A 25,221-nucleotide genomic window follows, 5' to 3' on the forward strand; every position below is an offset into this window, starting at 1 on the left:
AAAGTCGAGAGACGCTGAGAACAAAGGGCGACTCAAAATGGCCGACATAGACTTGAGACGGGATTGAAAAGAGTCGCGTTAAGACCTAACCAGGTCAGCGCGCAATGCGCCCACTCATCATTCGGTAGACCTGCACATCCTCAGAACCATGTCCAGTAAGGCAGTGCGACCTAAGGCGAAACAACCCACGCTGGATGACTTCACCAAAACGTCCCCGGGCTCGGACGCCATCAAGAATAAGGATGCACCGGCCGTAGGTAGCGCGACGACTTCGAGCTCTAACCAAGAAATCCTAGCAGCGATTGCGGACCTGAGAGCGGCCTGGGAGTCGAAATTAGAACAGGCTGTCTCTGAATTAAAAACGGCATTGGACCTCAAAGTTGGGGAGGTCCAGGAAGACGTCAATCTACTGAGACAAGACGTTAGGGTTCTGGCAGAGCGCACAGAGTCCCTAGAAAAAGAAGTCGGCCCGAATACGGCGGACTGTGCCACCCACAAGACAAAACTGCACGCCCTAATCCAAAGGGTGGGCAACCTGGAAAGTAGAGCGGAGGAGGCGGAAGGACGGGCCTGTCGCAACAATATCCGCATTGTGGGCCTACCGGAGGGGACGGAGGGCCGTGACCCTACTGACTTCGTTGAGACCATGTTGCTGCAAGAAATATCCGGAGGGGCCTTATCCCAAGGCTTCGCAGTGGAGAGAGCACATAGAGCCCTAACGAGGAGGCCGCCTCCTGGAAACCCGCCCAGACCCATCATTGCCAAAATTCTTAACTACCGTGATCGGGAAAAAATATTAGAACATTTTCGAAAAGGAGGCACGATCAAGAAAGGAGAAGCAAACATCACGGCGTATCCGGATTACACCCTAGCTGTGCAGCGGAGCCGCATGAACTTTGGAACTGTGAAACGGAGGCTGAGGGAGGCAGGTTACAAATATATGTTGCTTTACCCTGCAAAACTGAAGGTCATACAGGCGCATAAGACTTTATTTTTCGAGACCCCAAAGGACGCCATGGAGTGGCTCGACGCACAAGGGTGCCCTCAAGAATCGGCGGACCGGCCCCAGAAGGACTCGGAGGAGCTACGGAAGACGTAAAATGGCGTCGCAAGATGGCGCGACACATGGACCCTAAGACTTGATTATAGTCGGTTCGGAACCTTCGGTATGGAAGGTCAGTTGGTTGTACTGTTTGCCACAAACATTGAGATTATTATTGAACGGGAGCCCCATGGAGCGATACTCTCTCCCCACAATAGCTTAGGTTAGGTGGCCATTAGGGCGACCTCACCCTACTGGGCTCCGTGTACGGACTGGTGTTTGCGGAGCCAGATGTGGGGGTGCCTGAGCTCTTTTGTTGAAGCTGGGCAACAGTTGGGGTGTGTGGTGTTGGGGGGAGGGTGGGTGAGGGAGGGGAAAGGGGGTTGGAGTTTAGTTGTGTGTGCGGTTAGTTTGGGAATGAGCTTATTTGCGGAGTGGCCGCAGTGGGACGCTTTCTGTGTCATGAGAACTGTTGGAGGTTCCCGTAAGGGGGGTGGGAAGACACATAGCTGCCATGGGTGACCTCAAGATTGCCACCTGGAACGTCCGAGGCCTCAATAATTACTTGAAAAGAAATAAAGTCATGTTGTATCTTAAACGACAGAAGATCGACATTGCCCTGCTACAAGAAACGCACCTGGCCCAACATAAACTAGACCTTGTAAAGAAAAAATGGGGGGGTACAGTGGTGGGCTCCCCGTACTCGGCCTATGCCAGAGGTGTGCTGATCTGGGTGGCCCCGCATGTCCCACTCAGAATTGTACGAGAGGAGGTAGACACGGAGGGTAGGCTGGTAATACTGAGGGTACTGATTGAGAACAGAGGACTGAGTATTATTAATACATATGCCCCCAATCAGAATACTGCTGTATATTTCAGGACTCTATGTACACGCCTGGGCCCGTGCGCAGGGGAACCGATCATCTGGGGGGGGATTTTAACTGTGTTCTTGACCCCAAGATAGATAGGTCCGACAGGAAAGTAGACAGGCCCACCCCAGCGGCCAGGGCTCTACGGGTACTATTAGACGACTATGGACTAGAGGATGTCTGGAGATTGAAACACCCCACGGCCTTGCAGTACTCTCATTATTCGGCCCCTCAACAGTTGCACACGAGACTAGATTACTTCTTTGCTACGCCAGAAGTGACGATAACAACTACACAGGTTGAATACAGAGCGAGGGTCCTGTCGGACCATTCGCCCTTGGTGATGGCCTGGCAATATGGCCGCCCTAGAGGGCGGATTCCAACATGGCGCCTCCGGGCGGAGGCGCTCAGAGACCCGGCCTTCAGAGAAGATATTAGAGAGACGATTACAAGGTATTTTGAGGAGAACACAGGCAGTGTGGATTCGGCTGGTACACTTTGGGAGGCCTTCAAGGTGGTAGTGAGGGGCGATGCTATTTCTAAATCAAAGGGCCTTCAGGGGGGGTTTTAGCTGAGCTGGGGAAAGTGGAGAAAGAATTGGAGCGTGAATGTACCAGAGGGGGAGGGGACACAGACCTAGTACTCGAATTACAACAACGATGCTCAGAGCTTTGGGAGCGGCTTTGTGACCTCAATTACAGGAAATACGTGGAGAGGCAACATGCAGGAGGTGACAAAACTGGTCGCCTACTGGCATGGCTTTACAAGAGGGAAACCCCCAGGGCCCCGGTCATGATGATAGAAAGGGAAGACGGAGAGGAGGCTCACACTCAGGAAGAGGTTAACGCTGCTTTCTTAGATTATTATAAAGCGCTGTATGAGGACAAAGGGGAAGACAATCTGGATAAAATCAGGGACGCACTGGAAGATATAGAACTGCCCAGGATTAGTGCAGAGGAAAGGGAGGAGTTAGATGGCCCCATTACGCTAGATGAACTGGAAGAGGTGGTGAAACGGCTGCCTACTTGCAAGACCCCGGGCACTGATGGACTCCCGAGTGAGTTCTACAAAACGTATAGCGCAGAGATACTCCCCCCTATGCTTGAGATGTACAACGAATCATTCGAGGGAGGCCGATTGCCAGACACGCTCAGAGAAGCGCTGATCGTACCACTGCCCAAGCCTAACAAGCCGAGACAACACTGTGGATCGTACAGACCGCTGTCGATGTTAAACCAAGACAGTAAGATTCTGACAGCGGTCTTGGCGGATAGGCTGCGCAAGGTCATCGGCAGGCTGATACACTCGGATCAGACAGGTTATGTCCCTGGCAGGAATATAACTCATATTCACAGGCGGCTCCACCGAGTGATAGAAGAAGGGAACAGAAGAGATGAGGAAATGGCAGTGATCTCCCTAGACGCAGTTAAGGCGTTTGATTCGGTGAGGTGGCCATGGCTGTTTGCGGTCCTGAGGGAATATGGGTTTGGGCCAGGCTATATCAGATGGGCGAGACTACTGTATAGCCAGCCTACGGCTAGGGTGCGTACGGGATCAGTGATATCCAACAAGTGGCACCTAAGTAGGGGTACTAGGCAGGGATGTCCTTGGTCCCCGATGTTATACATATTGGCCTTGGAACCCTTAGCGGTATATCTTAGACAGCAATATGACCTGGTGGGCATCGAGGTGGGAGGAAAGAGCCATTTGATATCCTTATATGCCGATGACCTGCTGCTGTACCTAAAGTATCCTGAAGAGAACCTCCAGTATGTTTTGGAGGTCATGCAGAAGTATGCCGAATTGTCCGGCATAGCGGTTAATCCTGACAAGTCGAGCATGTTCCCTCTAGGGTACTATTCGAGGGTCCCCACGGAACGCTTACCGGTATTGCCCGTGCCTTGGGCAGCCGAGTCCTTCCGATACCTCGGAATAGACATATATCACACTGTGAGAAACGAACATCTGCACAACACCGAGGTTGCTGTGGATAAAATCCGTGCGTCTATGCGATTTTGGGAAAAACTGCCGCTAGCGATGATAGGGCGAGGGGCGTTGCTTAAAATGGTTGTCTTGCCTAGACTGCTGCATTTCTTCAACAACATACCATACTTAATAGCTAGGAAGTTCTTTACCAAACTCGACAGTATGTGCAGGGACTTCCTATGGCACGGCACTCGCAACCGAGTGGCGCTGTGGAAGCTACAAAACTTCTACGATAAAGGAGGAATTAAATTACCACATTTTGAGGCCTATTATGTAGCGAGCCAATTGCAATATGTTACACAGTGGCTCTCCGATGAGGAATCTCCCGAGTCCAGATTGGTTGGGACAGATTGCACCTCGTTTTATTTGAAGGAGATCATCTGGGTCCCTAGACAAGACTTAAACCTTTGCCCTGGTATGCTGTTACTTGGGTGGAAAATGTGGCGTAGAGCATGCCGGTTACTGGAAAGCCCGGATCCGTGTTCGCCGCAGGTGCCACTGGTTGCCTTGACTGCGGGGGATGGTCAACTTAGAAAATTGATCAGAATGTACTGGGAACCGGTTGGGTTGGCCAGGTTAGGAGATATATGGCAAGATGGGGCCATCAAGGATTTTGCAGACTTAGAAGAAGAAGCTGGGTTACATGGAGGCCAATATGTTACATACTTCAGGTTGGTACAGATTATCCAAAAATCTTGGCCCGAGACGGTGTTAGCGGAGGATCCGGATGCCCTGATTGACACAATATATGACATATCAGAGGGCGGACACGAGATCTCCAGATTGTACGAGGTGGTGATGTCCCGAGTGGGAAAGGACTTGACAGACTTGAGACTAGAATGGGAAATGGAGGTGGGGGTTCAGATGACGGATGGGATGTGGGAACGGGCTCTGGGATATCATAAAAAAGTGTCCAGGAATGCTAGATTACAGCAAATCCAACTATATATCACACACAGAGCGTATTTGACCCCCAAGAGAATAGCTAAGTTTGCTAACTCGGGCAGGCAAGCATGCCCGAAGTGTAACGAGGAGAACGCGGACATGACGCATATGTTCTGGTCCTGCCCAGTAATTGAAGTCTTCTGGGGAGAAGTGTCACAGAAGTTGGCTGACAAAGGGGTCCCGATAAGCATTGACACGACCTGGGCTTGCCTTCTAGGGGGGTTCTCCAGACCAAAGAACACCAGACATCTGGGGAAACTGAGAGACCTAGCGTATATACTCGCTAAGAGGAGGATAGCTATGAACTGGAAGCAATGCTACAAACCTAGGATAGAGATGTGGTGGAGGGATCTCCAAAAATGGGCGGAGGCTGAAACCATGGTCTGGCAAGAGGCATGCAGTAAATGCGGGGAGGAGGATGTGGGCAACCTAGTAGCCTGGAGGTCATTAATCACTGGTCTGTTTGGGGTACGAGGAGAACCTACTGCCTCGGAGGAGGAAGTCACCCGGCCACACCAGGTCGATACGGAACTACCCTGTGGATGAGCTCTTGGGGGGGAGGGGGGGAGTGTAGTGTTGTGCTTTGTTAAGTGTTTTATTGGTTTATTGTGTATAATGTCACAAGTTTGTTTATACTGTTTTCACTTAAAAAAAAATTAAAATATTTAAAAAAAAATATATATATATATAAATAAATGAAGAACACGTGCCCTAGTAACTCTTTTTGTACCCACAAACTGTGTGTCCAGCTATGCACAGAGCCAACCATGTCCAGCTATGCACAGATGTCTCCATGTCCAGCTATGCACAGGTAACTCCATGTCCGGCTACGCACACATTCATTCAATCTCACTCATTTGCATTTGACCCTTTTAAAAGACTGCCACAGGAAGCTCAGTTTTCAACTTAGAAATTCTATTTCAATATTTAGCTGTGCATATATGCTTTCAAGTTCAGCTATTTTGTGCACAGAAAACAAATATCCAGCCAAGGGCAGCACTCTCCATATAAACCTATGGAGACTACTATAACTGCACATATTAACAGAAATTTCTGCGTGCAGGCAAATTCAAATATGTGCAGGAGCAGGTAGGAATACATTAAGTCATTTGCTTGAAAGTAGATATTCCTAGATGATGTCGTAGTATAAACAAAGAATCCTTTTATGCTCATTTATTAACACATTCCTCAATGGGATATGTATGTTTCTGCATTTCAAGGTATGCCGGCATTCACCACCATCCATCTATGCATGGATCGGCTTGGTGGCCTCAAATGGTGTAGGCGAGGGAGACGTCTTGCAGTCTTGAGACACACTCTCAGCTGAAGAAGCAGCACAGGAATACACCAAGGTGTGCAGCGAGATTACAAGTATGCAGAAAAAATTCCATAACCCTAAGTTCTCTTCTTTCCCGAGGTATGAAAGCAAGAAACAGCAAGATATATGTAGACTGCAGCATTGCAAAGATATGAACTATACAGAAACAAGGCCTCTCCACTGTTCCTCTCGCAGGCATGAAAGACCAAGAAACACGGCGATTGACCTGCACTTCTGCAACTCTCAAAGATGTGGATACTCACAAGATTAGTCCAGAGGTACAGTATTCACCATTGTTCCTCTCCCAGGCATGAGAGACCAAGAAACAAGGTAAGATACCTACTCTGCTGTCGTGTTAATAGAAGACATATATAAATAAATGAAGAGCATGTACCCTAGTAACACTTTTTGTAACCACATACTCTGTGTCCAGCTATGCACAGAGCCAACCATGTCCAGCTACGCACAGATTTCTCCATGGCCAGCTATGCACAGATAACTCCATGTCCGGCTATGCACACATTCATTCAATCTGACTCATTTGCATTAGATGTGGATACTGACAAGATTAGGCCAGAGATACAGTATTCACCATTGCTCTTCTCCCAGGCATGAGAGACCAAGAACGAAGGTAAGATACCTACTCTGCTATTGTGATAATAGAAGGTATATATAAATAAAGAGCACGTGCCCTAGTAAATCTTTTTGTACCCACATACTGTGTCCAGCTATGCACAGAGCCAACCATGTCCAGCTAAGCACAGATTTCTCCATGTCCAGCTATGCACAGTTAACTCCATGTCCGGCTACGCACACATTCATTCAGTCGCACTCATTTGCATTAGATGTGGCTACTCACGAGATTAGGCCAGAGGTACAGTATTCACCATTGTTCCTCTCCCAGGCATGAGAGACCAAGAAACAAGGTAAGATACCTACTCTGCTATTGTGATAATAGAAGGCATATATAAATAAATGAAGAACACGTGCCCTAGTAACTCTTTTTGTACCCACAAACTGTGTGTCCAGCTATGCACAGAGCCAACCATGTCCAGCTATGCACAGATGTCTCCATGTCCAGCTATGCACAGGTAACTCCATGTCCGGCTACGCACACATTCATTCAATCTCACTCATTTGCATTTGACCCTTTTAAAAGACTGCCACAGGAAGCTCAGTTTTCAACTTAGAAATTCTATTTCAATATTTAGCTGTGCATATATGCTTTCAAGTTCAGCTATTTTGTGCACAGAAAACAAATATCCAGCCAAGGGCAGCACTCTCCATATAAACCTATGGAGACTACTATAACTGCACATATTAACAGAAATTTCTGCGTGCAGGCAAATTCAAATATGTGCAGGAGCAGATAGGAATACATTAAGTCATTTGCTTGAAAGTAGATATTCCTAGATGATGTCGTAGTATAAACAAAGAATCCTTTTATGCTCATTTATTAACACATTCCTCAATGGGATATGTATGTTTCTGCATTTCAAGGTATGCAGGCATTCACCTCCATCCATCTATGCATGGATCGGCTTGGTGGCCTCAAATGGTGTAGGCGAGGGAGACGTCTTGCAGTCTTGAGACACACTCTCAGCTGAAGAAGCAGCACAGGAATACACCAAGGTGTGCAGCGACATTACAAGTATGCAGAAAAAATTCCATAACCCTAAGTTCTCTTCTTTCCCGAGGTATGAAAGCAAGAAACAGCAAGATATATGTAGACTGCAGCATTGCAAAGATATGAACTATACAGAAACAAGGCCTCTCCACTGTTCCTCTCGCAGGCATGAAAGACCAAGAAACACGGCGATTGACCTGCACTTCTGCAACTCTCAAAGATGTGGATACTCACGAGATTAGTCCAGAGGTACAGTATTCACCATTGTTCCTCTCCCAGGCATGAGAGACCAAGAAACACGGTAAGATACCTACTCTGCTGTCGTGTTAATAGAAGACATATATAAATAAATGAAGAGCATGTACTCTAGTAACACTTTTTGTAACCACATACTCTGTGTCCAGCTATGCACAGAGCCAACCATGTCCAGCTACGCACAGATTTCTCCATGGCCAGCTATGCACAGATAACTCCATGTCCGGCTATGCACACATACATTCAATCTGACTCATTTGCATTAGATGTGGATACTCACAAGATTAGGCCAGAGGTACAGTATTCACCATTGTTCCTCTCCCAGGCATGAGAGACCAAGAAAGAAGGTAAGATACCTACTCTGCTATTGTGATAATAGAAGGTATATATAAATAAAGAGCACGTGCACTAGTAACTCTTTTTGTACCCACATACTGTGTCCAGCTATGCACAGAGCCAACCATGTCCAGCTACGCACAGATTTCTCCATGTCCAGCTATGCACAGTTAACTCCATGTCCGGCTACGCACACATTCATTCAATCTCACTCATTTGCATTAGATGTGGATACTCATGAGATTAGGCCAGAGGTACAGTATTCACCATTGTTCCTCTCCCAGGCATGAGAGACCAAGAAAGAAGGTAAGATACCTACTCTGCTATTGTGATAATAGAAGGTATATATAAATAAAGAGCACGTGCCCTAGTAACTCTTTTTGTACCCACAAACTGTGTGTCCAGCTATGCACAGAGCCAACCATGTCCAGCTATGCACAGATGTCTCCATGTCCAGCTATGCACAGATAACTCCATGTCCGGCTACGCACACATTCATTCAATCTCACTCATTTGCACTTGACCCTTTTAAAAGACTGCCACAGGAAGCTCAGTTTTCAACTTAGAAATTCTATTTAAATATTTAACTGTGCATATATGCTTTCAAGTTCAGCTATTTTGTGCACAGAAAAGAAATATCCAGCCAAGGGCAGCACTCTCCATATAAACCTATGGAGACTACTATAACTGCACATATTAACAGAAATTTCTGCATGCAGGCAAATACAAATATGTGCAGGAACCGATAGGAATACATTAAGTCATTTGCTTGAAAGTAGATATTCCTAGATGATGCCGTAGTATAAACAAAGAATCCTTTTATGCTCATTTATTAACACATTCCTCAATGGGATATGTATGTTTCTGCATTTCAAGGTATGCAGGCATTCACCTCCATCCATCTATGCATGGATCGGCTTGGTGGCCTCAAATGGTGTCGGCGAGGGAGACGTCTTGCAATCTTGAGACACACTCTCAGCTGAAGAAGCAGCACAGGAATACACCAAGCTGTGCAGCGACATTACAAGTATGCAGAAAAAATTCATTAACCCTAAGTTCTCTTCTTTCCCGAGGTATGAAAGCAAGAAACAGCAAGATATATGTAGACTGCAGCATTGCAAAGATATGAAGTATACAGAAACAAGGCCTCTCCATTGTTCCTCTCGCAGGCATGAAAGACCAAGAAACAGGGCGATTGAACTGCACTTCTGCAACTCTCAAAGATGTGGATACTCACGAGATTAGTCCAGAGGTACAGTATTCACCATTGTTCCTCTCCCAGGCATGAGAGACCAAGAAACAAGGTAAGATACCTATTCTGCTGTTGTGTTAATAGAAGACATATATAAATAAATGAAGAGCATGTACCCTAGTAACACTTTTTGTAACCACATACTCTGTGTCCAGCTATGCACAGAGCCAACCATGGGCCTCATCACGACCCGGGCGGTAAGTTACCGCCTAGGCCGTGACTTTACCACCATGGCGTAAACTACGTTTACGCCATGGTGGTTGGCGGACTTACCGCCCCATTCCGACCTTGGCGGGGCGGTAAGTCCCCAATCCCCATTTACCCTTCCCCATTCCCATTTTTGCCCCATAGGGCATAATGGGAGTGGGGAAGGCGTTAATTACGCCACCGTAAATTACGGTGGCGTAATTAACTCCATGGTCCCTTAGCGCCATGGATTTTAACACCTGCTAAAAGCAGGTGTTAAATTCGCCATGGCGCTAAGGGACCTCGTACTCAGGCGGTAAGGGTCGGCGCTGTTTACGGTGCCGTAAACCCCTTACCGCCTGGGTCGTAATGAGGCCCCATGTCCAGCTATGCACAGATTTCTCGATGGCCAGCTATGCACAGATAACTCCATGTCCGGCTATGCACACATTCATTCAATCTGACTCATTTGCATTAGATGTGTATACTCACAAGATTTGGCCAGAGGTACAGTATTCACCATTGTTCCTCTCCCAGGCATGAGAGACCAAGAAACAAGGAAAGATACCTACTCTGCTATTGTGATAATAGAAGGCATGTATAAATAAATGAAGAGCACATGCCTTAGTAACACTTTTTGTACCCACAAACAATGTGTGTCCAGCTATGCACAGAGCCAACCATGTCCAGCTATGCACAGATTTCTCCATGCCCAGCTATGCACAGATAACTCCATGTCCGGCTACGCACACATTAATTCAATCTCACTCATTTGCATTTGACCCTTTTAAAAGACTGCCACAGGAAGCTCAGTTTTCAACTTAGAAATTCTATTTCAATATTTAACTGTGCATATATGCTTTCAAGTTCAGCTATTTTGTGCACAGAAAACAAATATCCAGCCAAGGGCAGCACTCTCCATATAAACCTATGGAGACTACTATAACTGCACATATTAACAGAAATTTCTGCGTGCAGGCAAATTCAAATATGTGCAGGAACAGATAGGAATACATTAAGTCATTTGCTTGAAAGTAGATATTCCTAGATGATGTCGTAGTATAAACAAAGAATCCTTTTATGCTCATTTATTAACACATTCCTCAATGGGATATGTATGTTTCTGCATTTCAAGGTATGCAGGCATTCACCTCCATCCATCTATGCATGGATCGGCTTGGTGGCCTCAAATGGTGTCGGCGAGGGAGACGTCTTGCAATCTTGAGACACACTCTCAGCTGAAGAAGCAGCACAGGAATACACCAAGGTGTGCAGCGACATTACAAGTATGCAGAAAAAATTCATTAACCCTAAGTTCTCTTCTTTCCCGAGGTATGAAAGCAAGAAACAGCAAGATATATGTAGACTGCAGCATTGCAAAGATATGAAGTATACAGAAACAAGGCCTCTCCATTGTTCCTCTCGCAGGCATGAAAGACCAAGAAACAGGGCGATTGAACTGCACTTCTGCAACTCTCAAAGATGTGGATACTCACGAGATTAGTCCAGAGGTACAGTATTCACCATTGTTCCTCTCCCAGGCATGAGAGACCAAGAAACAAGGTAAGATACCTATTCTGCTGTTGTGTTAATAGAAAGACATATATAAATAAATGAAGAGCATGTACCCTAGTAACACTTTTTGTAACCACATACTCTGTGTCCAGCTATGCACAGAGCCAACCATGGGCCTCATCACGACCCGGGCGGTAAGTTACCGCCTAGGCCGTGACTTTACCACCATGGCGTAAACTACGTTTACGCCATGGTGGTTGGCGGACTTACCGCCCCATTCCGACCTTGGCGGGGCGGTAAGTCCCCAATCCCCATTTACCCTTCCCCATTCCCATTTTTGCCCCATAGGGCATAATGGGAGTGGGGAAGGCGTTAATTATGCCACCGTAAATTACGGTGGCGTAATTAACTCCATGGTCCCTTAGCGCCATGGATTTTAACACCTGCTAAAAGCAGGTGTTAAATTCGCCATGGCGCTAAGGGACCTCGTACTCAGGCGGTAAGGGTCGGCGCTGTTTACGGCGCCGTAAACCCCTTACCGCCTGGGTCGTAATGAGGCCCCATGTCCAGCTATGCACAGATTTCTTGATGGCCAGCTATGCACAGATAACTCCATGTCCGGCTATGCACACATTCATTCAATCTGACTCATTTGCATTAGATGTGTATACTCACAAGATTTGGCCAGAGGTACAGTATTCACCATTGTTCCTCTCCCAGGCATGAGAGACCAAGAAACAAGGAAAGATACCTACTCTGCTATTGTGATAATAGAAGGCATGTATAAATAAATGAAGAGCACATGCATTAGTAAATCTTTTTGTACCCACAAACAATGTGTGTCCAGCTATGCACAGAGCCAACCATGTCCAGCTATGCACAGATTTCTCCATGCCCAGCTATGCACAGATAACTCCATGTCCGGCTACGCACACATTAATTCAATCTCACTCATTTGCATTTGACCCTTTTAAAGAATGCCACAGGAAGCTCAGTTTTCAACTTAGAAATTCTACTTCAATATTTAGCTGTGCATGTATGCTTTCAAGTTCAGCTATTTTGTGCACAGAAAACAAATATCCAGCCAAGGGCAGCACTCTCCATATAAACCTATGGAGACTACTATAACTGCACATATTAACATAAATTTCTGGGTGCAGGCAAATTCAAATATGTGCAGGAACAGATAGGAATACATTAAGTCATTTGCTTGAAAGTAGATATTCTTAGATGATGTAGTATAAACAAAGAATCCTTTTACTCTCATTTATTAACACATTCCTCAATGGGATATGTATGTTTCTGCATTTCAAGGTATGCAGGCATTCACCTCCATCCATCTTTGCATGGATCGGCTTGGTGGCCTCAAATGGTGTCGGCGAGGGAGACGTCTTGCAGTCTTGAGACACACTCTCAGCTGAAGAAGCAGCACAGGAATACACCAAGGTGTGCAGCGACATTACAAGTATGCAGAAAAAATTCCATAACCCTAAATTCTCTTCTTTCCAGAGGTATGAAATCAAGAAACAGCAAGATAGATGTAGACTGCAGCATTGCAAAGATATGAAGTATACAGAAACAAGGCCTCTCCACTGTTCCTCTCGCAGGCATGAAAGACCAAGAAACAGGGCGATTGACCTGCACTTCTGCAACTCTCAAAGATGTGGATACTCACGAGATTAGTCCAGAGGTACAGTATTCACCATTGTTCCTCTCCCAGGCATGAGAGACCAAGAAACAAGGTAAGATACCTACTCTGCTGTTGTGTTAATAGAACACATATATAAATAAATGAAGAGCATGTACTCTAGTAACACTTTTTGTAACCACATACTCTGTGTCCAGCTATGCACAGAGCCAACCATGTCCAGCTACGCAGATTTCTCCATGGCCAGCTATGCACAGATAACTCCATGTCCGGCTATGCACACATTCATTCAATCTGACTCATTTGCATTCGATGTGGATACTCAAAAGATTAGGCCAGAGGTACAGTATTCACCATTGTTCCTCTCCCAGGCATGAGAGACCAAGAAACAAGGTAAAATACCTACTCTGCTATTGTGATAATAGAATGTATATATAAATAAAGAGCACGTGCCCTAGTAACTCTTTTTGTACCCACATACTCTGTGTCCAGCTACGCACAGAGCCAACCATGTCCAGCTACGCACAGATTTCTCTATGTCCAGCTATGCACAGTTAACTTCATGTCCGGCTACGCACACATTCATTCAATCTCACTCATTTGCATTAGATGTGGATACTCACGAGATTAGGCCAGAGGTACAGTATTCACCATTGTTCCTCTCCCAGGCATGAGAGACCAAGAAACAAGGTAAGATACCTACTCTGCTACTGTGATAATAGAAGGCATATATAAATAAATGAAGAACACGTTCCCTAGTAACTCTTTTTGTACCCACAAACTGTGTGTCCAGCTATGCACAGAGCCAACCATGTCCAGCTATGCACAGATTTCTCCATGTCCAGCTATGCACAGATAACTCCATGTCCGGCTATGCACACATTCATTCAATCTGACTCATTTGCATTAGATGTGGATACTCACAAGATTAGGCCAGAGGTACAGTATTCACCATTGTTTCTCTCCCAGGCATGAGAGACCAAGAAACAAGGTAAGATACCTACTCTGCTATTGTGATAATAGAAGGTATATATAAATAAAGAGCACGTGCCCTAGTAACTCTTTTTGTACCCACAAACTGTGTGTCCAGCTATGCACAGAGCCAACCATGTCCAGCTATGCACAGATGTCTCCATGTCCAGCTATGCACAGATAACTCCATGTCTCGCTACGCACACATTCATTCAATCTCACTCATTTGCATTTGACCCTTTTAAAAGACTGCCACAGGAAGCTCAGTTTTCAACTTAGAAATTCTATTTCAATATTTAGCTGTGCATATATGCTTTCAAGTTCAGCTATTTTGTGCACAGAAAACAAATATCCAGCCAAGGGCAGCACTCTCCATATAAACCTATGGAGACTACTATAACTGCACATATTAACAGAAATTTCTGCGTGCAGGCAAATTCAAATATGTGCAGGAGCAGATAGGAATACATTAAGTCATTTGCTTGAAAGTAGATATTCCTAGATGATGTCGTAGTATAAACAAAGAATCCTTTTATGCTCATTTATTAACACATTCCCCAATGGGATATGTATGTTTCTGCATTTCAAGGTATGCAGGCATTCACCTCCATACATCTATGCATGGATCGGCTTGGTGGCCTCAAATGGTGTAGGCGAGGGAGACGTCTTGCAGTCTTGAGACACACTCTCAGCTGAAGAAGCAGCACAGGAATACACCAAGGTGTGCAGCGACATTACAAGTATGCAGAAAAATGTCCATAACCCTAAGTTCTCTTCTTTCCCGAGGTATGAAAGCAAGAAATATCAAGATATATGTAGACTGCAGCATTGCAAAGATATGAAGTATACAGAAACAAGGCCTCTCCACTGTTCCTCTCGCAGGCATGAAAGACCAAGAAACAGGGCGATTGACCTGCACTTCTGCAACTCTCAAAGATGTGGATACTCACGAGATTAGTCCAGAGGTACAGTATTCACCATTGTTCCTCTCCCAGGCATGAGAGACCAAGAAACAAGGTAAGATACCTACTCTGCTGTTGTGTTAATAGAAGACATATATAAATGAATTAAGAGCATGTACCCTAGTAACACCTTTTGTAACCACATACTCTGTGTCCAGCTAAGCACAGAGCCAACCATGTCCAGCTATGCACAGATTTCTCCATGGCCATCTATGCGCAGATAACTCCATGTCCGGCTATGCACACATTCATTCAATCTGACTCATTTGCATTAGATGTGAATACTCACAATATTAGGCCAGAGGTACAGTATTCTCCATTGTTCCTCTCCCAGGCATGAGAGACCAAGAAACAAGGTAAGATACCTACTCTGCTATTGTGATAATCTAAGGCATATATAAATAAATAAACAGCACGTGCCCTAGTAACACTTTTTGTACCCACAAACTGTGTGTCCAGCTATGCACAGAGCCAACCATGTCCAGCTATGCACAGATGTCTCCATGTCCAGCTATGCACAGATAACTCCATGTCCAGCTACGCACACATTCATTCAACCTCACTCATTTGCATTTGACCCTTTTAAAAGACTGCCACAGGAAGCTCAGTTTTCAACTTAGAAATTCTACTTCAATATTTACCTGTGCATATATGCTTTCAAGTTCAGCTATTTTGTGCACAGAAGCAAATATCCAGCCAAGGGCAGTACTCTCCATATAAACCTATGGAGACTACCATAACTGCACATATTAACAGAAATTTCTGCGTGCAGGCAAATTCAAACATGTGTAGGAACAGATAGGAATACATTAAGTCATTTGCTTGAAAGTAGATATTCCTAGATGATATCGTAGTATAAACAAAGAATCTTTTATGCTCATTTATTAACACATTCCTCAATGGGATATGTATGTTTCTGCATTTCAAGTTATGCAGGCATTCACCTCCATCCATCTATGCATGGATCGGCTTGGTGGCCTCAAATGGTGTCGGCGAGGGAGACGTCTTGCAGTCTTGAGACACACTCTCAGCTGAAGAAGCCGCACAGGAATACACCAAGGTGTGCAGCGACATTACAAGTATGCAGAAAAAATTCCATAACCCTAAGTTCTCTTCTTTCCCGAGGTATGAAAGCAAGAAACAGCAAGATAGATGTAGACTGCAGCATTGCAAAGATATGAAGTATACAGAAACAAGGCCTCTCCACTGTTGCTCTCGCAGGGATGAAAGACGAAGAAACAGGGCTATTGACCTGCACTTCTGCAACTCTCAAAGATGTGGATACTCACGAGATTAGTCCAGAGGTACAGTATTCACCATTGTTCATCTCCCAGGCATGAGAGACCAAGAAACAAGGTAAGATACCTACTCTGCTGTTGTGTTAATAGAAGACATATATAAATAAATGTAGAGCATGTACTCTAGTAACACTTTTTGTAACCACATACTCTGTGTCCAGCTATGCACAGAGCCAACCATGTCCAGCTACGCACAGATTTCTCCATGGCCAGCTATGCACAGATAACTCCATGTCCGGCTATGCACACATTCATTCAATCTGACTCATTTGCATTAGATGTGGATACTCACAAGATTAGGCCAGAGGTACAGTATTCACCATTGTTCCGCTCCCAGGCATGAGAAACCAAGAAACAAGGTAAGATACCTACTTGCGATGGAAGGCATATATAAATAAGTGAAGAAAACGTGCCCTAGTAACTCTTTTTGTACCCACAAACTGTGTCCAGCTATGCACAGAGCCAACCATGTCCAACTATGCACAGATTTCTCCATGTCCAGCTATGCACAGATAACTCCATGTCCGGCTACGCACACATTCATTCAATCTCACTCATTTGCATTTGACCCTTTTAAAAGACTGCCACAGGAAGCTCAGTTTTCAACTTAGAAATTCTTTTTCAATATTTAGCTGTGCATATATGCTTTCAAGTTCAGCTATTTTGTGCACAGAAAACAAATATCCAGCCAAGGGCAGCACTCTCCATATAAACCTTTGAAGACTACTATAACTGCACATATTAACAGAAATTTCTGCATGCAGGCAAATTCAAATATGTGCAGGAACAGATAGGAATACATTAAGTCATTTGCTTGAAAGTAGATATTCCTAGATGATGTCGTAGTATAAACAAAGAATCCTTTTATGCTCATTTATTAACACATTCCTCAATGGGATATGTATGTTTCTGCATTTCAAGGTATGCAGGCATTCACCTCCATCCATCTATGCATGGATCGGCTTGGTGGCCTCAAATGGTGTAGGCGAGGGAGACGTCTTGCAGTCTTGAGACACACTCTCAGCTGAAGAAGCAGCACAGGAATACACCAAGGTGTGCAGCGACATTACAAGTATGCAGAAAAAAATCCATAACCCTAAGTTCTCTTCTTTCCCGAGGTATGAAAACAAGAAACAGCAAGATAGATGTAGACTGCAGCATTGCAAAGATATGAAGTATACAGAAACAAGGCCTCTCCACTGTTCCTCTCGCAGGCATGAAAGACCAAGAAACAGGGCGATTGACCTGCACTTCTGCAACTCTCAAAGATGTGGATACTCACAAGATTAGGCCAGAGGTACAGTATTCACCATTGTTCCTCTCCCAGGCATGAGAGACCAAGAAACAAGGTAAGATACCTACTCTGCTATTGTGATAATAGAAGGTATATATAAATAAAGAGCACGTGCCCTAGTAACTCTTTTTGTACCCACATACTCTGTGTCCAGCTACGCACAGAGCCAACCATGTCCAGCTATGCACAGATTTCTCCATGTCCAGCTATGCACAGTTAACTCCATGTCCGGCTACACACACATTCATTCCATCTGACTCATTTGCATTAGATGTGGATACTCACGAGATTAGGCCAGAGGTACAGTATTCACCATTGTTCCTCTCCCAGGCATGAGAGACCAAGAAACAAGGTAAGATACCTACTCTGCTATTGTGATAATAGAAGGCATATATAAATAAATGAACAGCACGTTCCCTAGTAACACTTTTTGTACCCACAAACTGTGTGTCCAGCTATGCACAGAGCTAACCATGTCCAGCTATGCACAGATTTCTCCATGTCCAGCTATGCACAGTTAACTCCATGTCCGGCTACACACACATTCATTCCATCTGACTCATTTGCATTTGACCCTTTTAAAAGACTGCCACAGGAAGCTCAGTTTTCAACTTAGAAATTCTACTTCAATATTTAGCTGTGCATATATGCTTTCAAGTTCAGCTATTTTGTGCACAGAAGCAAATATCCAGCCAAGGGCAGTACTCTCCATATAAACCTATGGAGACTACCATAACTGCACATATTAACAGAAATTTCTGCGTGCAGGCAAATTCAAATATGTGTAGGAACAGATAGGAATACATTAAGTCATTTGCTTGAAAGTAGATATTCCTAGATGATGTCGTAGTATAAACAAAGAATCTTTTATGCTCATTTATTAACACATTCCTCAATGGGATATGTATGTTTCTGCATTTCAAGTTATGCAGGCATTCACCTCCATCCATCTATGCATGGATCGGCTTGGTGGCCTCAAATGGTGTCGGCGAGGGAGACGTCTTGCAGTCTTGAGACACATTCTCAGCTGAAGAAGCAGCACAGGAATACACCAAGGTGTGCAGCGACATTACAAGTATGCAGAAAAAATTCCATAACCCTAAGTTCTCTTCTTTCCCGAGGTATGAAAGCAAGAAACAGCAAGATAGTTATAGACTGCAGCATTGCAAAGATATGAAGTATACAGAAACAAGGCCTCTCCACTGTTGCTCTCGCAGGCATGAAAGACGAAGAAACAGGGCTATTGACCTGCACTTCTGCAACTCTCAAAGATGTGGATATTCACGAGATTAGTCCAGAGGTACAGTATTCACCATTGTTCATCTCCCAGGCATGAGAGACCAAGAAACAAGGTAAGATACCTACTCTGCTGTTGTGTTAATAGAAGACATATATAATCAAATGTAGAGCATGTACTCTAGTAACACTTTTTGTAACCACATACTCTGTGTCCAGCTATGCACAGAGCCAACCCTGTCCAGCTACGCACAGATTTCTCCATGGCCAGCTATGCACAGATAACTCCATGTCCGGCTATGCACACATTCATTCAATCTGACTCTTTTGCATTAGATGTGGATACTCACAAGATTAGGCCAGAGGTACAGTATTCACCATTGTTCCTCTCCCAGGCATGAGAGACCAAGAAACAAGGTAAGATACCTACTCTGCTATTGTGATAATAGAAGGTATATATAAATAAAGAGCACGTGCCCTAGTAACTCTTTTTGTACCCACATACTGTGTCCAGCTATGCACAGAGCCAACCATGTCCAGCTACGCACAGATTTCTCCATGTCCAGCTATGCACAGTTAACTCCATGTCCGGCTACGCACACGTTCATTCAATCTCACTCATTTGCATTAGATGTGGATACTCACAAGATTAGGCCAGAGGTACAGTATTCACCATTGTTCCGCTCCCAGGCATGAGAAACCAAGAAACAAGGTAAGATACCTACTTGCGATAGAAGGCATATATAAATAAATGAAGAACACGTGCCCTAGTAACTCTTTTTGTACCCACAAACTGTGTGTCCAGCTATGCACAGAGCCAACCATGTCCAGCTACGCACAGATTTCTCCATGTCTAGCTATGCACAGTTAACTCCATGTCCGGCTACGCACACATTCATTCAATCTCACTCATTTGCATTAGATGTGGATACTCACGAGATTAGGCCAGAGGTACAGTATTCACCATTGTTCCTCTCCCAGGCACGAGAGACTAAGAAAGAAGGTAAGATACCTACTCTGCTATTGTGATAATAGAAGGCATATATAAATAAATGAAGAGCACGTGCCCTAGTAACTCTTTTTGTATCCACAAACTGTGTGTCCAGCTATGCACAGAGCCAACCATGTCCAGCTATGCACAGATTTCTCCATGTCCAGCTATGCACAGATAACTCCATGTCCGGCTACGCACACATTCATTCAATCTCACTCATTTGCATTTGACCCTTTTAAAAGACTGCCACAGGAAGCTCAGTTTTCAACTTAGAAATTCTATTTCAATATTTAGCTGTGCATATATGCTTTCAAGTTCAGCTATTTTGTGCACAGAAAACAAATATCCAGCCAAGGGCAGCACTCTCCATATAAACCTATGGAGACTACTATAACTGCACATATTAACAGAAATTTCTGTGTGCAGGCAAATTCAAATATGTGCAGGAACAGATAGGAATACATTAAGTCATTTGCTTGAAAGTAGATATTCCTAGATGATGTCGTAGTATAAACAAAGAATCCTTTTACTCTCATTTATTAACACATTCCTCAATGGGATATGTATGTTTCTGCATTTCAAGGTATGCAGGCATTCACCTCCATCCATCTATGCATGGATCGGCTTGGTGGCCTCAAATGGTGTCGGCGAGGGAGACGTCCTGCAGTCTTGAGACACACTCTCAGCTGAAGAAGCAGCACACGAATACACCAAGGTGTGCAGCGACATTACAAGTATGCAGAACAAATTCCATAACCCTAAGTTCTCTTCTTTCCCGAGGTATGAAAGCAAGAAACAGCAAGATAGATGTAGACTGCAGCATTGCAAAGATATGAAGTATACAGAAACAAGGCCTCTCCACTGTTGCTCTCGCAGGCATGAAAGACGAAGAAACAGGGCTATTGACCTGCACTTCTGCAACTCTCAAAGATGTGGATACTCTTGAGATTAGTCCAGAGGTACAGTATTCACCATTGTTCCTCTCCCAGGCATGAGAGACCAAGAAACAAGGTAAGATACCTACTCTGCTGTTGTGTTAATAGAAGACATATATAAATAAATGAAGAGAATGTACTCTAGTAACACTTTTTGTAACCACATACTCTGTGTCCAGCTATGCACAGAGCCAACCATGTCCAGCTACGCACAGATTTCTCCATGGCCAGCTATGCACAGATAACTACATGTCCGGCTATGCACACAGTCAATCAATCTGACTCATTTGCATTAGATGTGGATACTCACAAGATTAGGCCAGAGGTACAGTATTCACCATTGTTCCTCTCCCAGGCATGAGAGACCAAGAAACAAGGTAAGATACCTACTCTGCTATTGTGATAATAGAAGGTATATATAAATAAAGAGCACGTGCCCTAGTAACTCTTTTTGTACCCACAAACTGTGTGTGCAGCTATGAACAGAGCCAACCATGTCCAGCTATGCACAGATTTCTCCATGTCCAGCTATGCACAGACAACTCCATGTCCGGCTACGCACACATTCATTCAATCTCACTCATTTGCATTTGACCCTTTTAAAAGACTGCCACAGGAAGCTCAGTTTTCAACTTAGAAATTCTTTTTCAATATTTAGCTGTGCATATATGTTTTCAAGTTCAGCTATTTTGTGCACAGAAAACAAATATCCAGCCAAGGGGAGAACTCTCTTTATAAACCTATGGAGACTACTATAACTGCACACATTAACAGAAATGTCTGCATGCAGGCAAATTCAAATATGTGCAGGAACAGATAGGAATACATTACGTCATTTGCTTGAAAGTAGATATTCCTAGATGATGTCATAGTATACACAAAGAATCCTTTTATGCTCATTTATTAACACATTCCTCAATGGGAGATGTATGTTTCTGCATTTCAAGGTATACAGGCATTCACCTCCATCCATCTATGCATGGATCGGCTTGGTGGCCTCAAATGGTGTCGGCGAGGGAGACGTCTTGCAGTCTTGAGACACACTCTCAGCTGAAGAAGCAGCACAGGAATACACCAAGGTGTGCAGCGACATTACAAGTATGCAGAAAAAATTCCATAACCCTAAATTCTCTTCTTTCCCGAGGTATGAAAGCAAGAAACAGCAAGATAGATGTAGACTGCAGCATTGCAAAGATATGAAGTATACAGAAACAAGGCCTCTCCACTGTTCCTCTCGCAGGCATGAAAGACCAAGAAACAGGGCGATTGACCTGCACTTCTGCAACTCTCAAAGATGTGGATACTCACGAGATTAGTCCAGAGGTACAGTATTCACCATTGTTCCTCTCCCAGGCATGAGAGACCAAGAAACAAGGTAAGATACCTACTCTGCTGTTGTGTTAATAGAAGACATATATAAATAAATGAAGAGCATGTACTCTTTTAACACTTTTTGTAACCAGATACTGTGTCCAGCTATGCACAGAGCCAACCATGTCCAGCTACGCACAGATTTCTCCATGGCCAGCTATGCACAGATAACTCCATGTCCGGCTACGCACACATTCATTCAATCTGACTCATTTGCATTAGATGTGGATACTCACAAGATTAGGCCAGAGGTACAGTATTCACCATTGTTCCTCTCCCAGGCATGAGAGACCAAGAAACAAGGTAAGATACCTAATCTGCTATTGTGATAATAGAAGGTATATATAAATAAAGAGCACGTGCCCTAGTAACTCTTTTTGTACCCACATACTGTGTCCAGCTATGCACAGAGCCAACCATGTCCAGCTACGCACAGATTTCTCCATGTCCAGCTATGCACAGTTAACTCCATGTCCGGCTACGCACACGTTCATTCAATCTCACTCATTTGCATTAGATGTGGATACTCACAAGATTAGGCCAGAGGTACAGTATTCACCATTGTTCCGCTCCCAGGCATGAGAGACCAAGAAACAAGGTAAGATACCTACTTGCGATAGAAGGCATATATAAATAAATGAAGAACACGTGCCCTAGTAACTCTTTTTGTACCCACAAACTGTGTGTCCAGCTATGAACAGAGCCAACCATGTCCAGCTATGCACAGATTTCTCCATGTCCAGCTATGCACAGATAACTCCATGTCCGGCTACGCACACATTCATTCAATCTCACTCATTTGCATTTGACCCTTTTAAAAGACTGCCACAGGAAGCTCAGTTTTCAACATAGAAATTCTATTTCAATATTTAACTGTGCATATATGCTTTCAAGTTCAGCTATTTTGTGCATAGAAAACAAATATCCAGCCAAGGGCAGCACTCTCCATATAAATCTATGGAGACTACTGTAACTGCACATATTAACAGAAATATCTGCGTACAGGCAAATTCAAATATGTGCAGGAACAGATAGGAATACATTAAGTCATTTTCTTGAAAGTAGATATTCCTAGATGATGTCGTAGTATAAACAAAGAATCCTTTTACTCTCATTTATTAACACATTCCTCAATGGTATATGTATGTTTCTGCATTTCAAGGTATGCAGGCATTCACCTCCATCCATCTATGCATGGATCGGCTTGGTGGCCTCAAATGGTGTCGGCGAGGGAGACGTCTTGCAGTCTTGAGACACACTCTCAGCTGAAGAAGCAGCACAGGAATACACCAAGGTGTGCAGCGACATTACAAGTATGTAGAAAAAATTCCATAACCCTAAGTTCTCTTCTTTCCCGAGGTATGAAAGCAAGAAACAGCAAGATAGATGTAGACTGCAGCATTGCAAAGATATGAAGTATACAGAAACAAGGCCTCTCCACTGTTCCTCTCGCAGGCATGAAAGACCAAGAAACAGGGCGATTGACCTGCACTTCTGCAACTCTCAAAGATGTGGATACTCACAAGATTAGGCCAGAGGTACAGTATTCACCATTGTTCCTCTCCCAGGCATGAGAGACCAAGAAACAAGGTAAGATACCTACTCTGCTATTGTGATAATAGAAGGTATATATAAATAAAGAGCACGCGCCCTAGTAACTCTTTTTGTACCCACATACTCTGTGTCCAGCTACGCACAGAGCCAACCATGTCCAGCTATGCACAGATTTCTCCATGTCCAGCTATGCACAGTTAACTCCATGTCCGGCTACACACACATTCATTCCATCTGACTCATTTGCATTAGATGTGGATACTCACGAGATTAGGCCAGAGGTACAGTATTCACCATTGTTCCTCTCCCAGGCATGAGAGACCAAGAAACAAGGTAAGATACCTACTCTGCTATTGTGATAATAGAAGGCATATATAAATAAATGAACAGCACGTTCCCTAGTAACACTTTTTGTACCCACAAACTGTGTGTCCAGCTATGCACAGAGCTAACCATGTCCAGCTATGCACAGATTTCTCCATGTCCAGCTATGCACAGATAACTCCATGTCCGGCTACGCACACATTCATTCAATCTCACTCATTTGCATTTGACCCTTTTAAAAGACTGCCACAGGAAGCTCAGTTTTCAACTTAGAAATTCTACTTCAATATTTAGCTGTGCATATATGCTTTCAAGTTCAGCTATTTTGTGCACAGAAGCAAATATCCAGCCAAGGGCAGTACTCTCCATATAAACCTATGGAGACTACCATAACTGCACATATTAACAGAAATTTCTGCGTGCAGGCAAATTCAAATATGTGTAGGAACAGATAGGAATACATTAAGTCATTTGCTTGAAAGTAGATATTCCTAGATGATGTCGTAGTATAAACAAAGAATCTTTTATGCTCATTTATTAACACATTCCTCAATGGGATATGTATGTTTCTGCATTTCAAGTTATGCAGGCATTCACCTCCATCCATCTATGGATGGATCGGCTTGGTGGCCTCAAATGGTGTCGGCGAGGGAGACGTCTTGCAGTCTTGAGACACACTCTCAGCTGAAGAAGCAGCACAGGAATACACCAAGGTGTGCAGCGACATTACAAGTATGCAGAAAAAATTCCATAACCCTAAGTTCTCTTCTTTCCCGAGGTATGAAAGCAAGAAACAGCAAGATAGATGTAGACTGCAGCATTGCAAAGACATGAAGTATACAGAAACAAGGCCTCTCCACTGTTGCTCTCGCAGGCATGAAAGACGAAGAAACAGGGCTATTGACCTGCACTTCTGCAACTCTCAAAGATGTGGATATTCACGAGATTAGTCCAGAGGTACAGTATTCACCATTGTTCATCTCCCAGGCATGAGAGACCAAGAAACAAGGTAAGATACCTACTCTGCTGTTGTGTTAATAGAAGACATATATAAATAAATGTAGAGCATGTACTCTAGTAACACTTTTTGTAACCACATACTCTGTGTCCAGCTATGCACAGAGCCAACCCTGTCCAGCTACGCACAGATTTCTCCATGGCCAGCTATGCACAGATAACTCCATGTCCGGCTATGCACACATTCATTCAATCTGACTCATTTGCATTAGATGTGGATACTCACAAGATTAGGCCAGAGGTACAGTATTCACCATTGTTCCTCTCCCAGGCATGAGAGACCAA

Source organism: Ambystoma mexicanum, chromosome 12 (genome assembly GCF_040938575.1).
Source record: "Ambystoma mexicanum isolate Mex_15411 chromosome 12, UKY_AmexF1_1, whole genome shotgun sequence".
NCBI classification, from domain to species: domain Eukaryota; kingdom Metazoa; phylum Chordata; class Amphibia; order Caudata; family Ambystomatidae; genus Ambystoma; species Ambystoma mexicanum.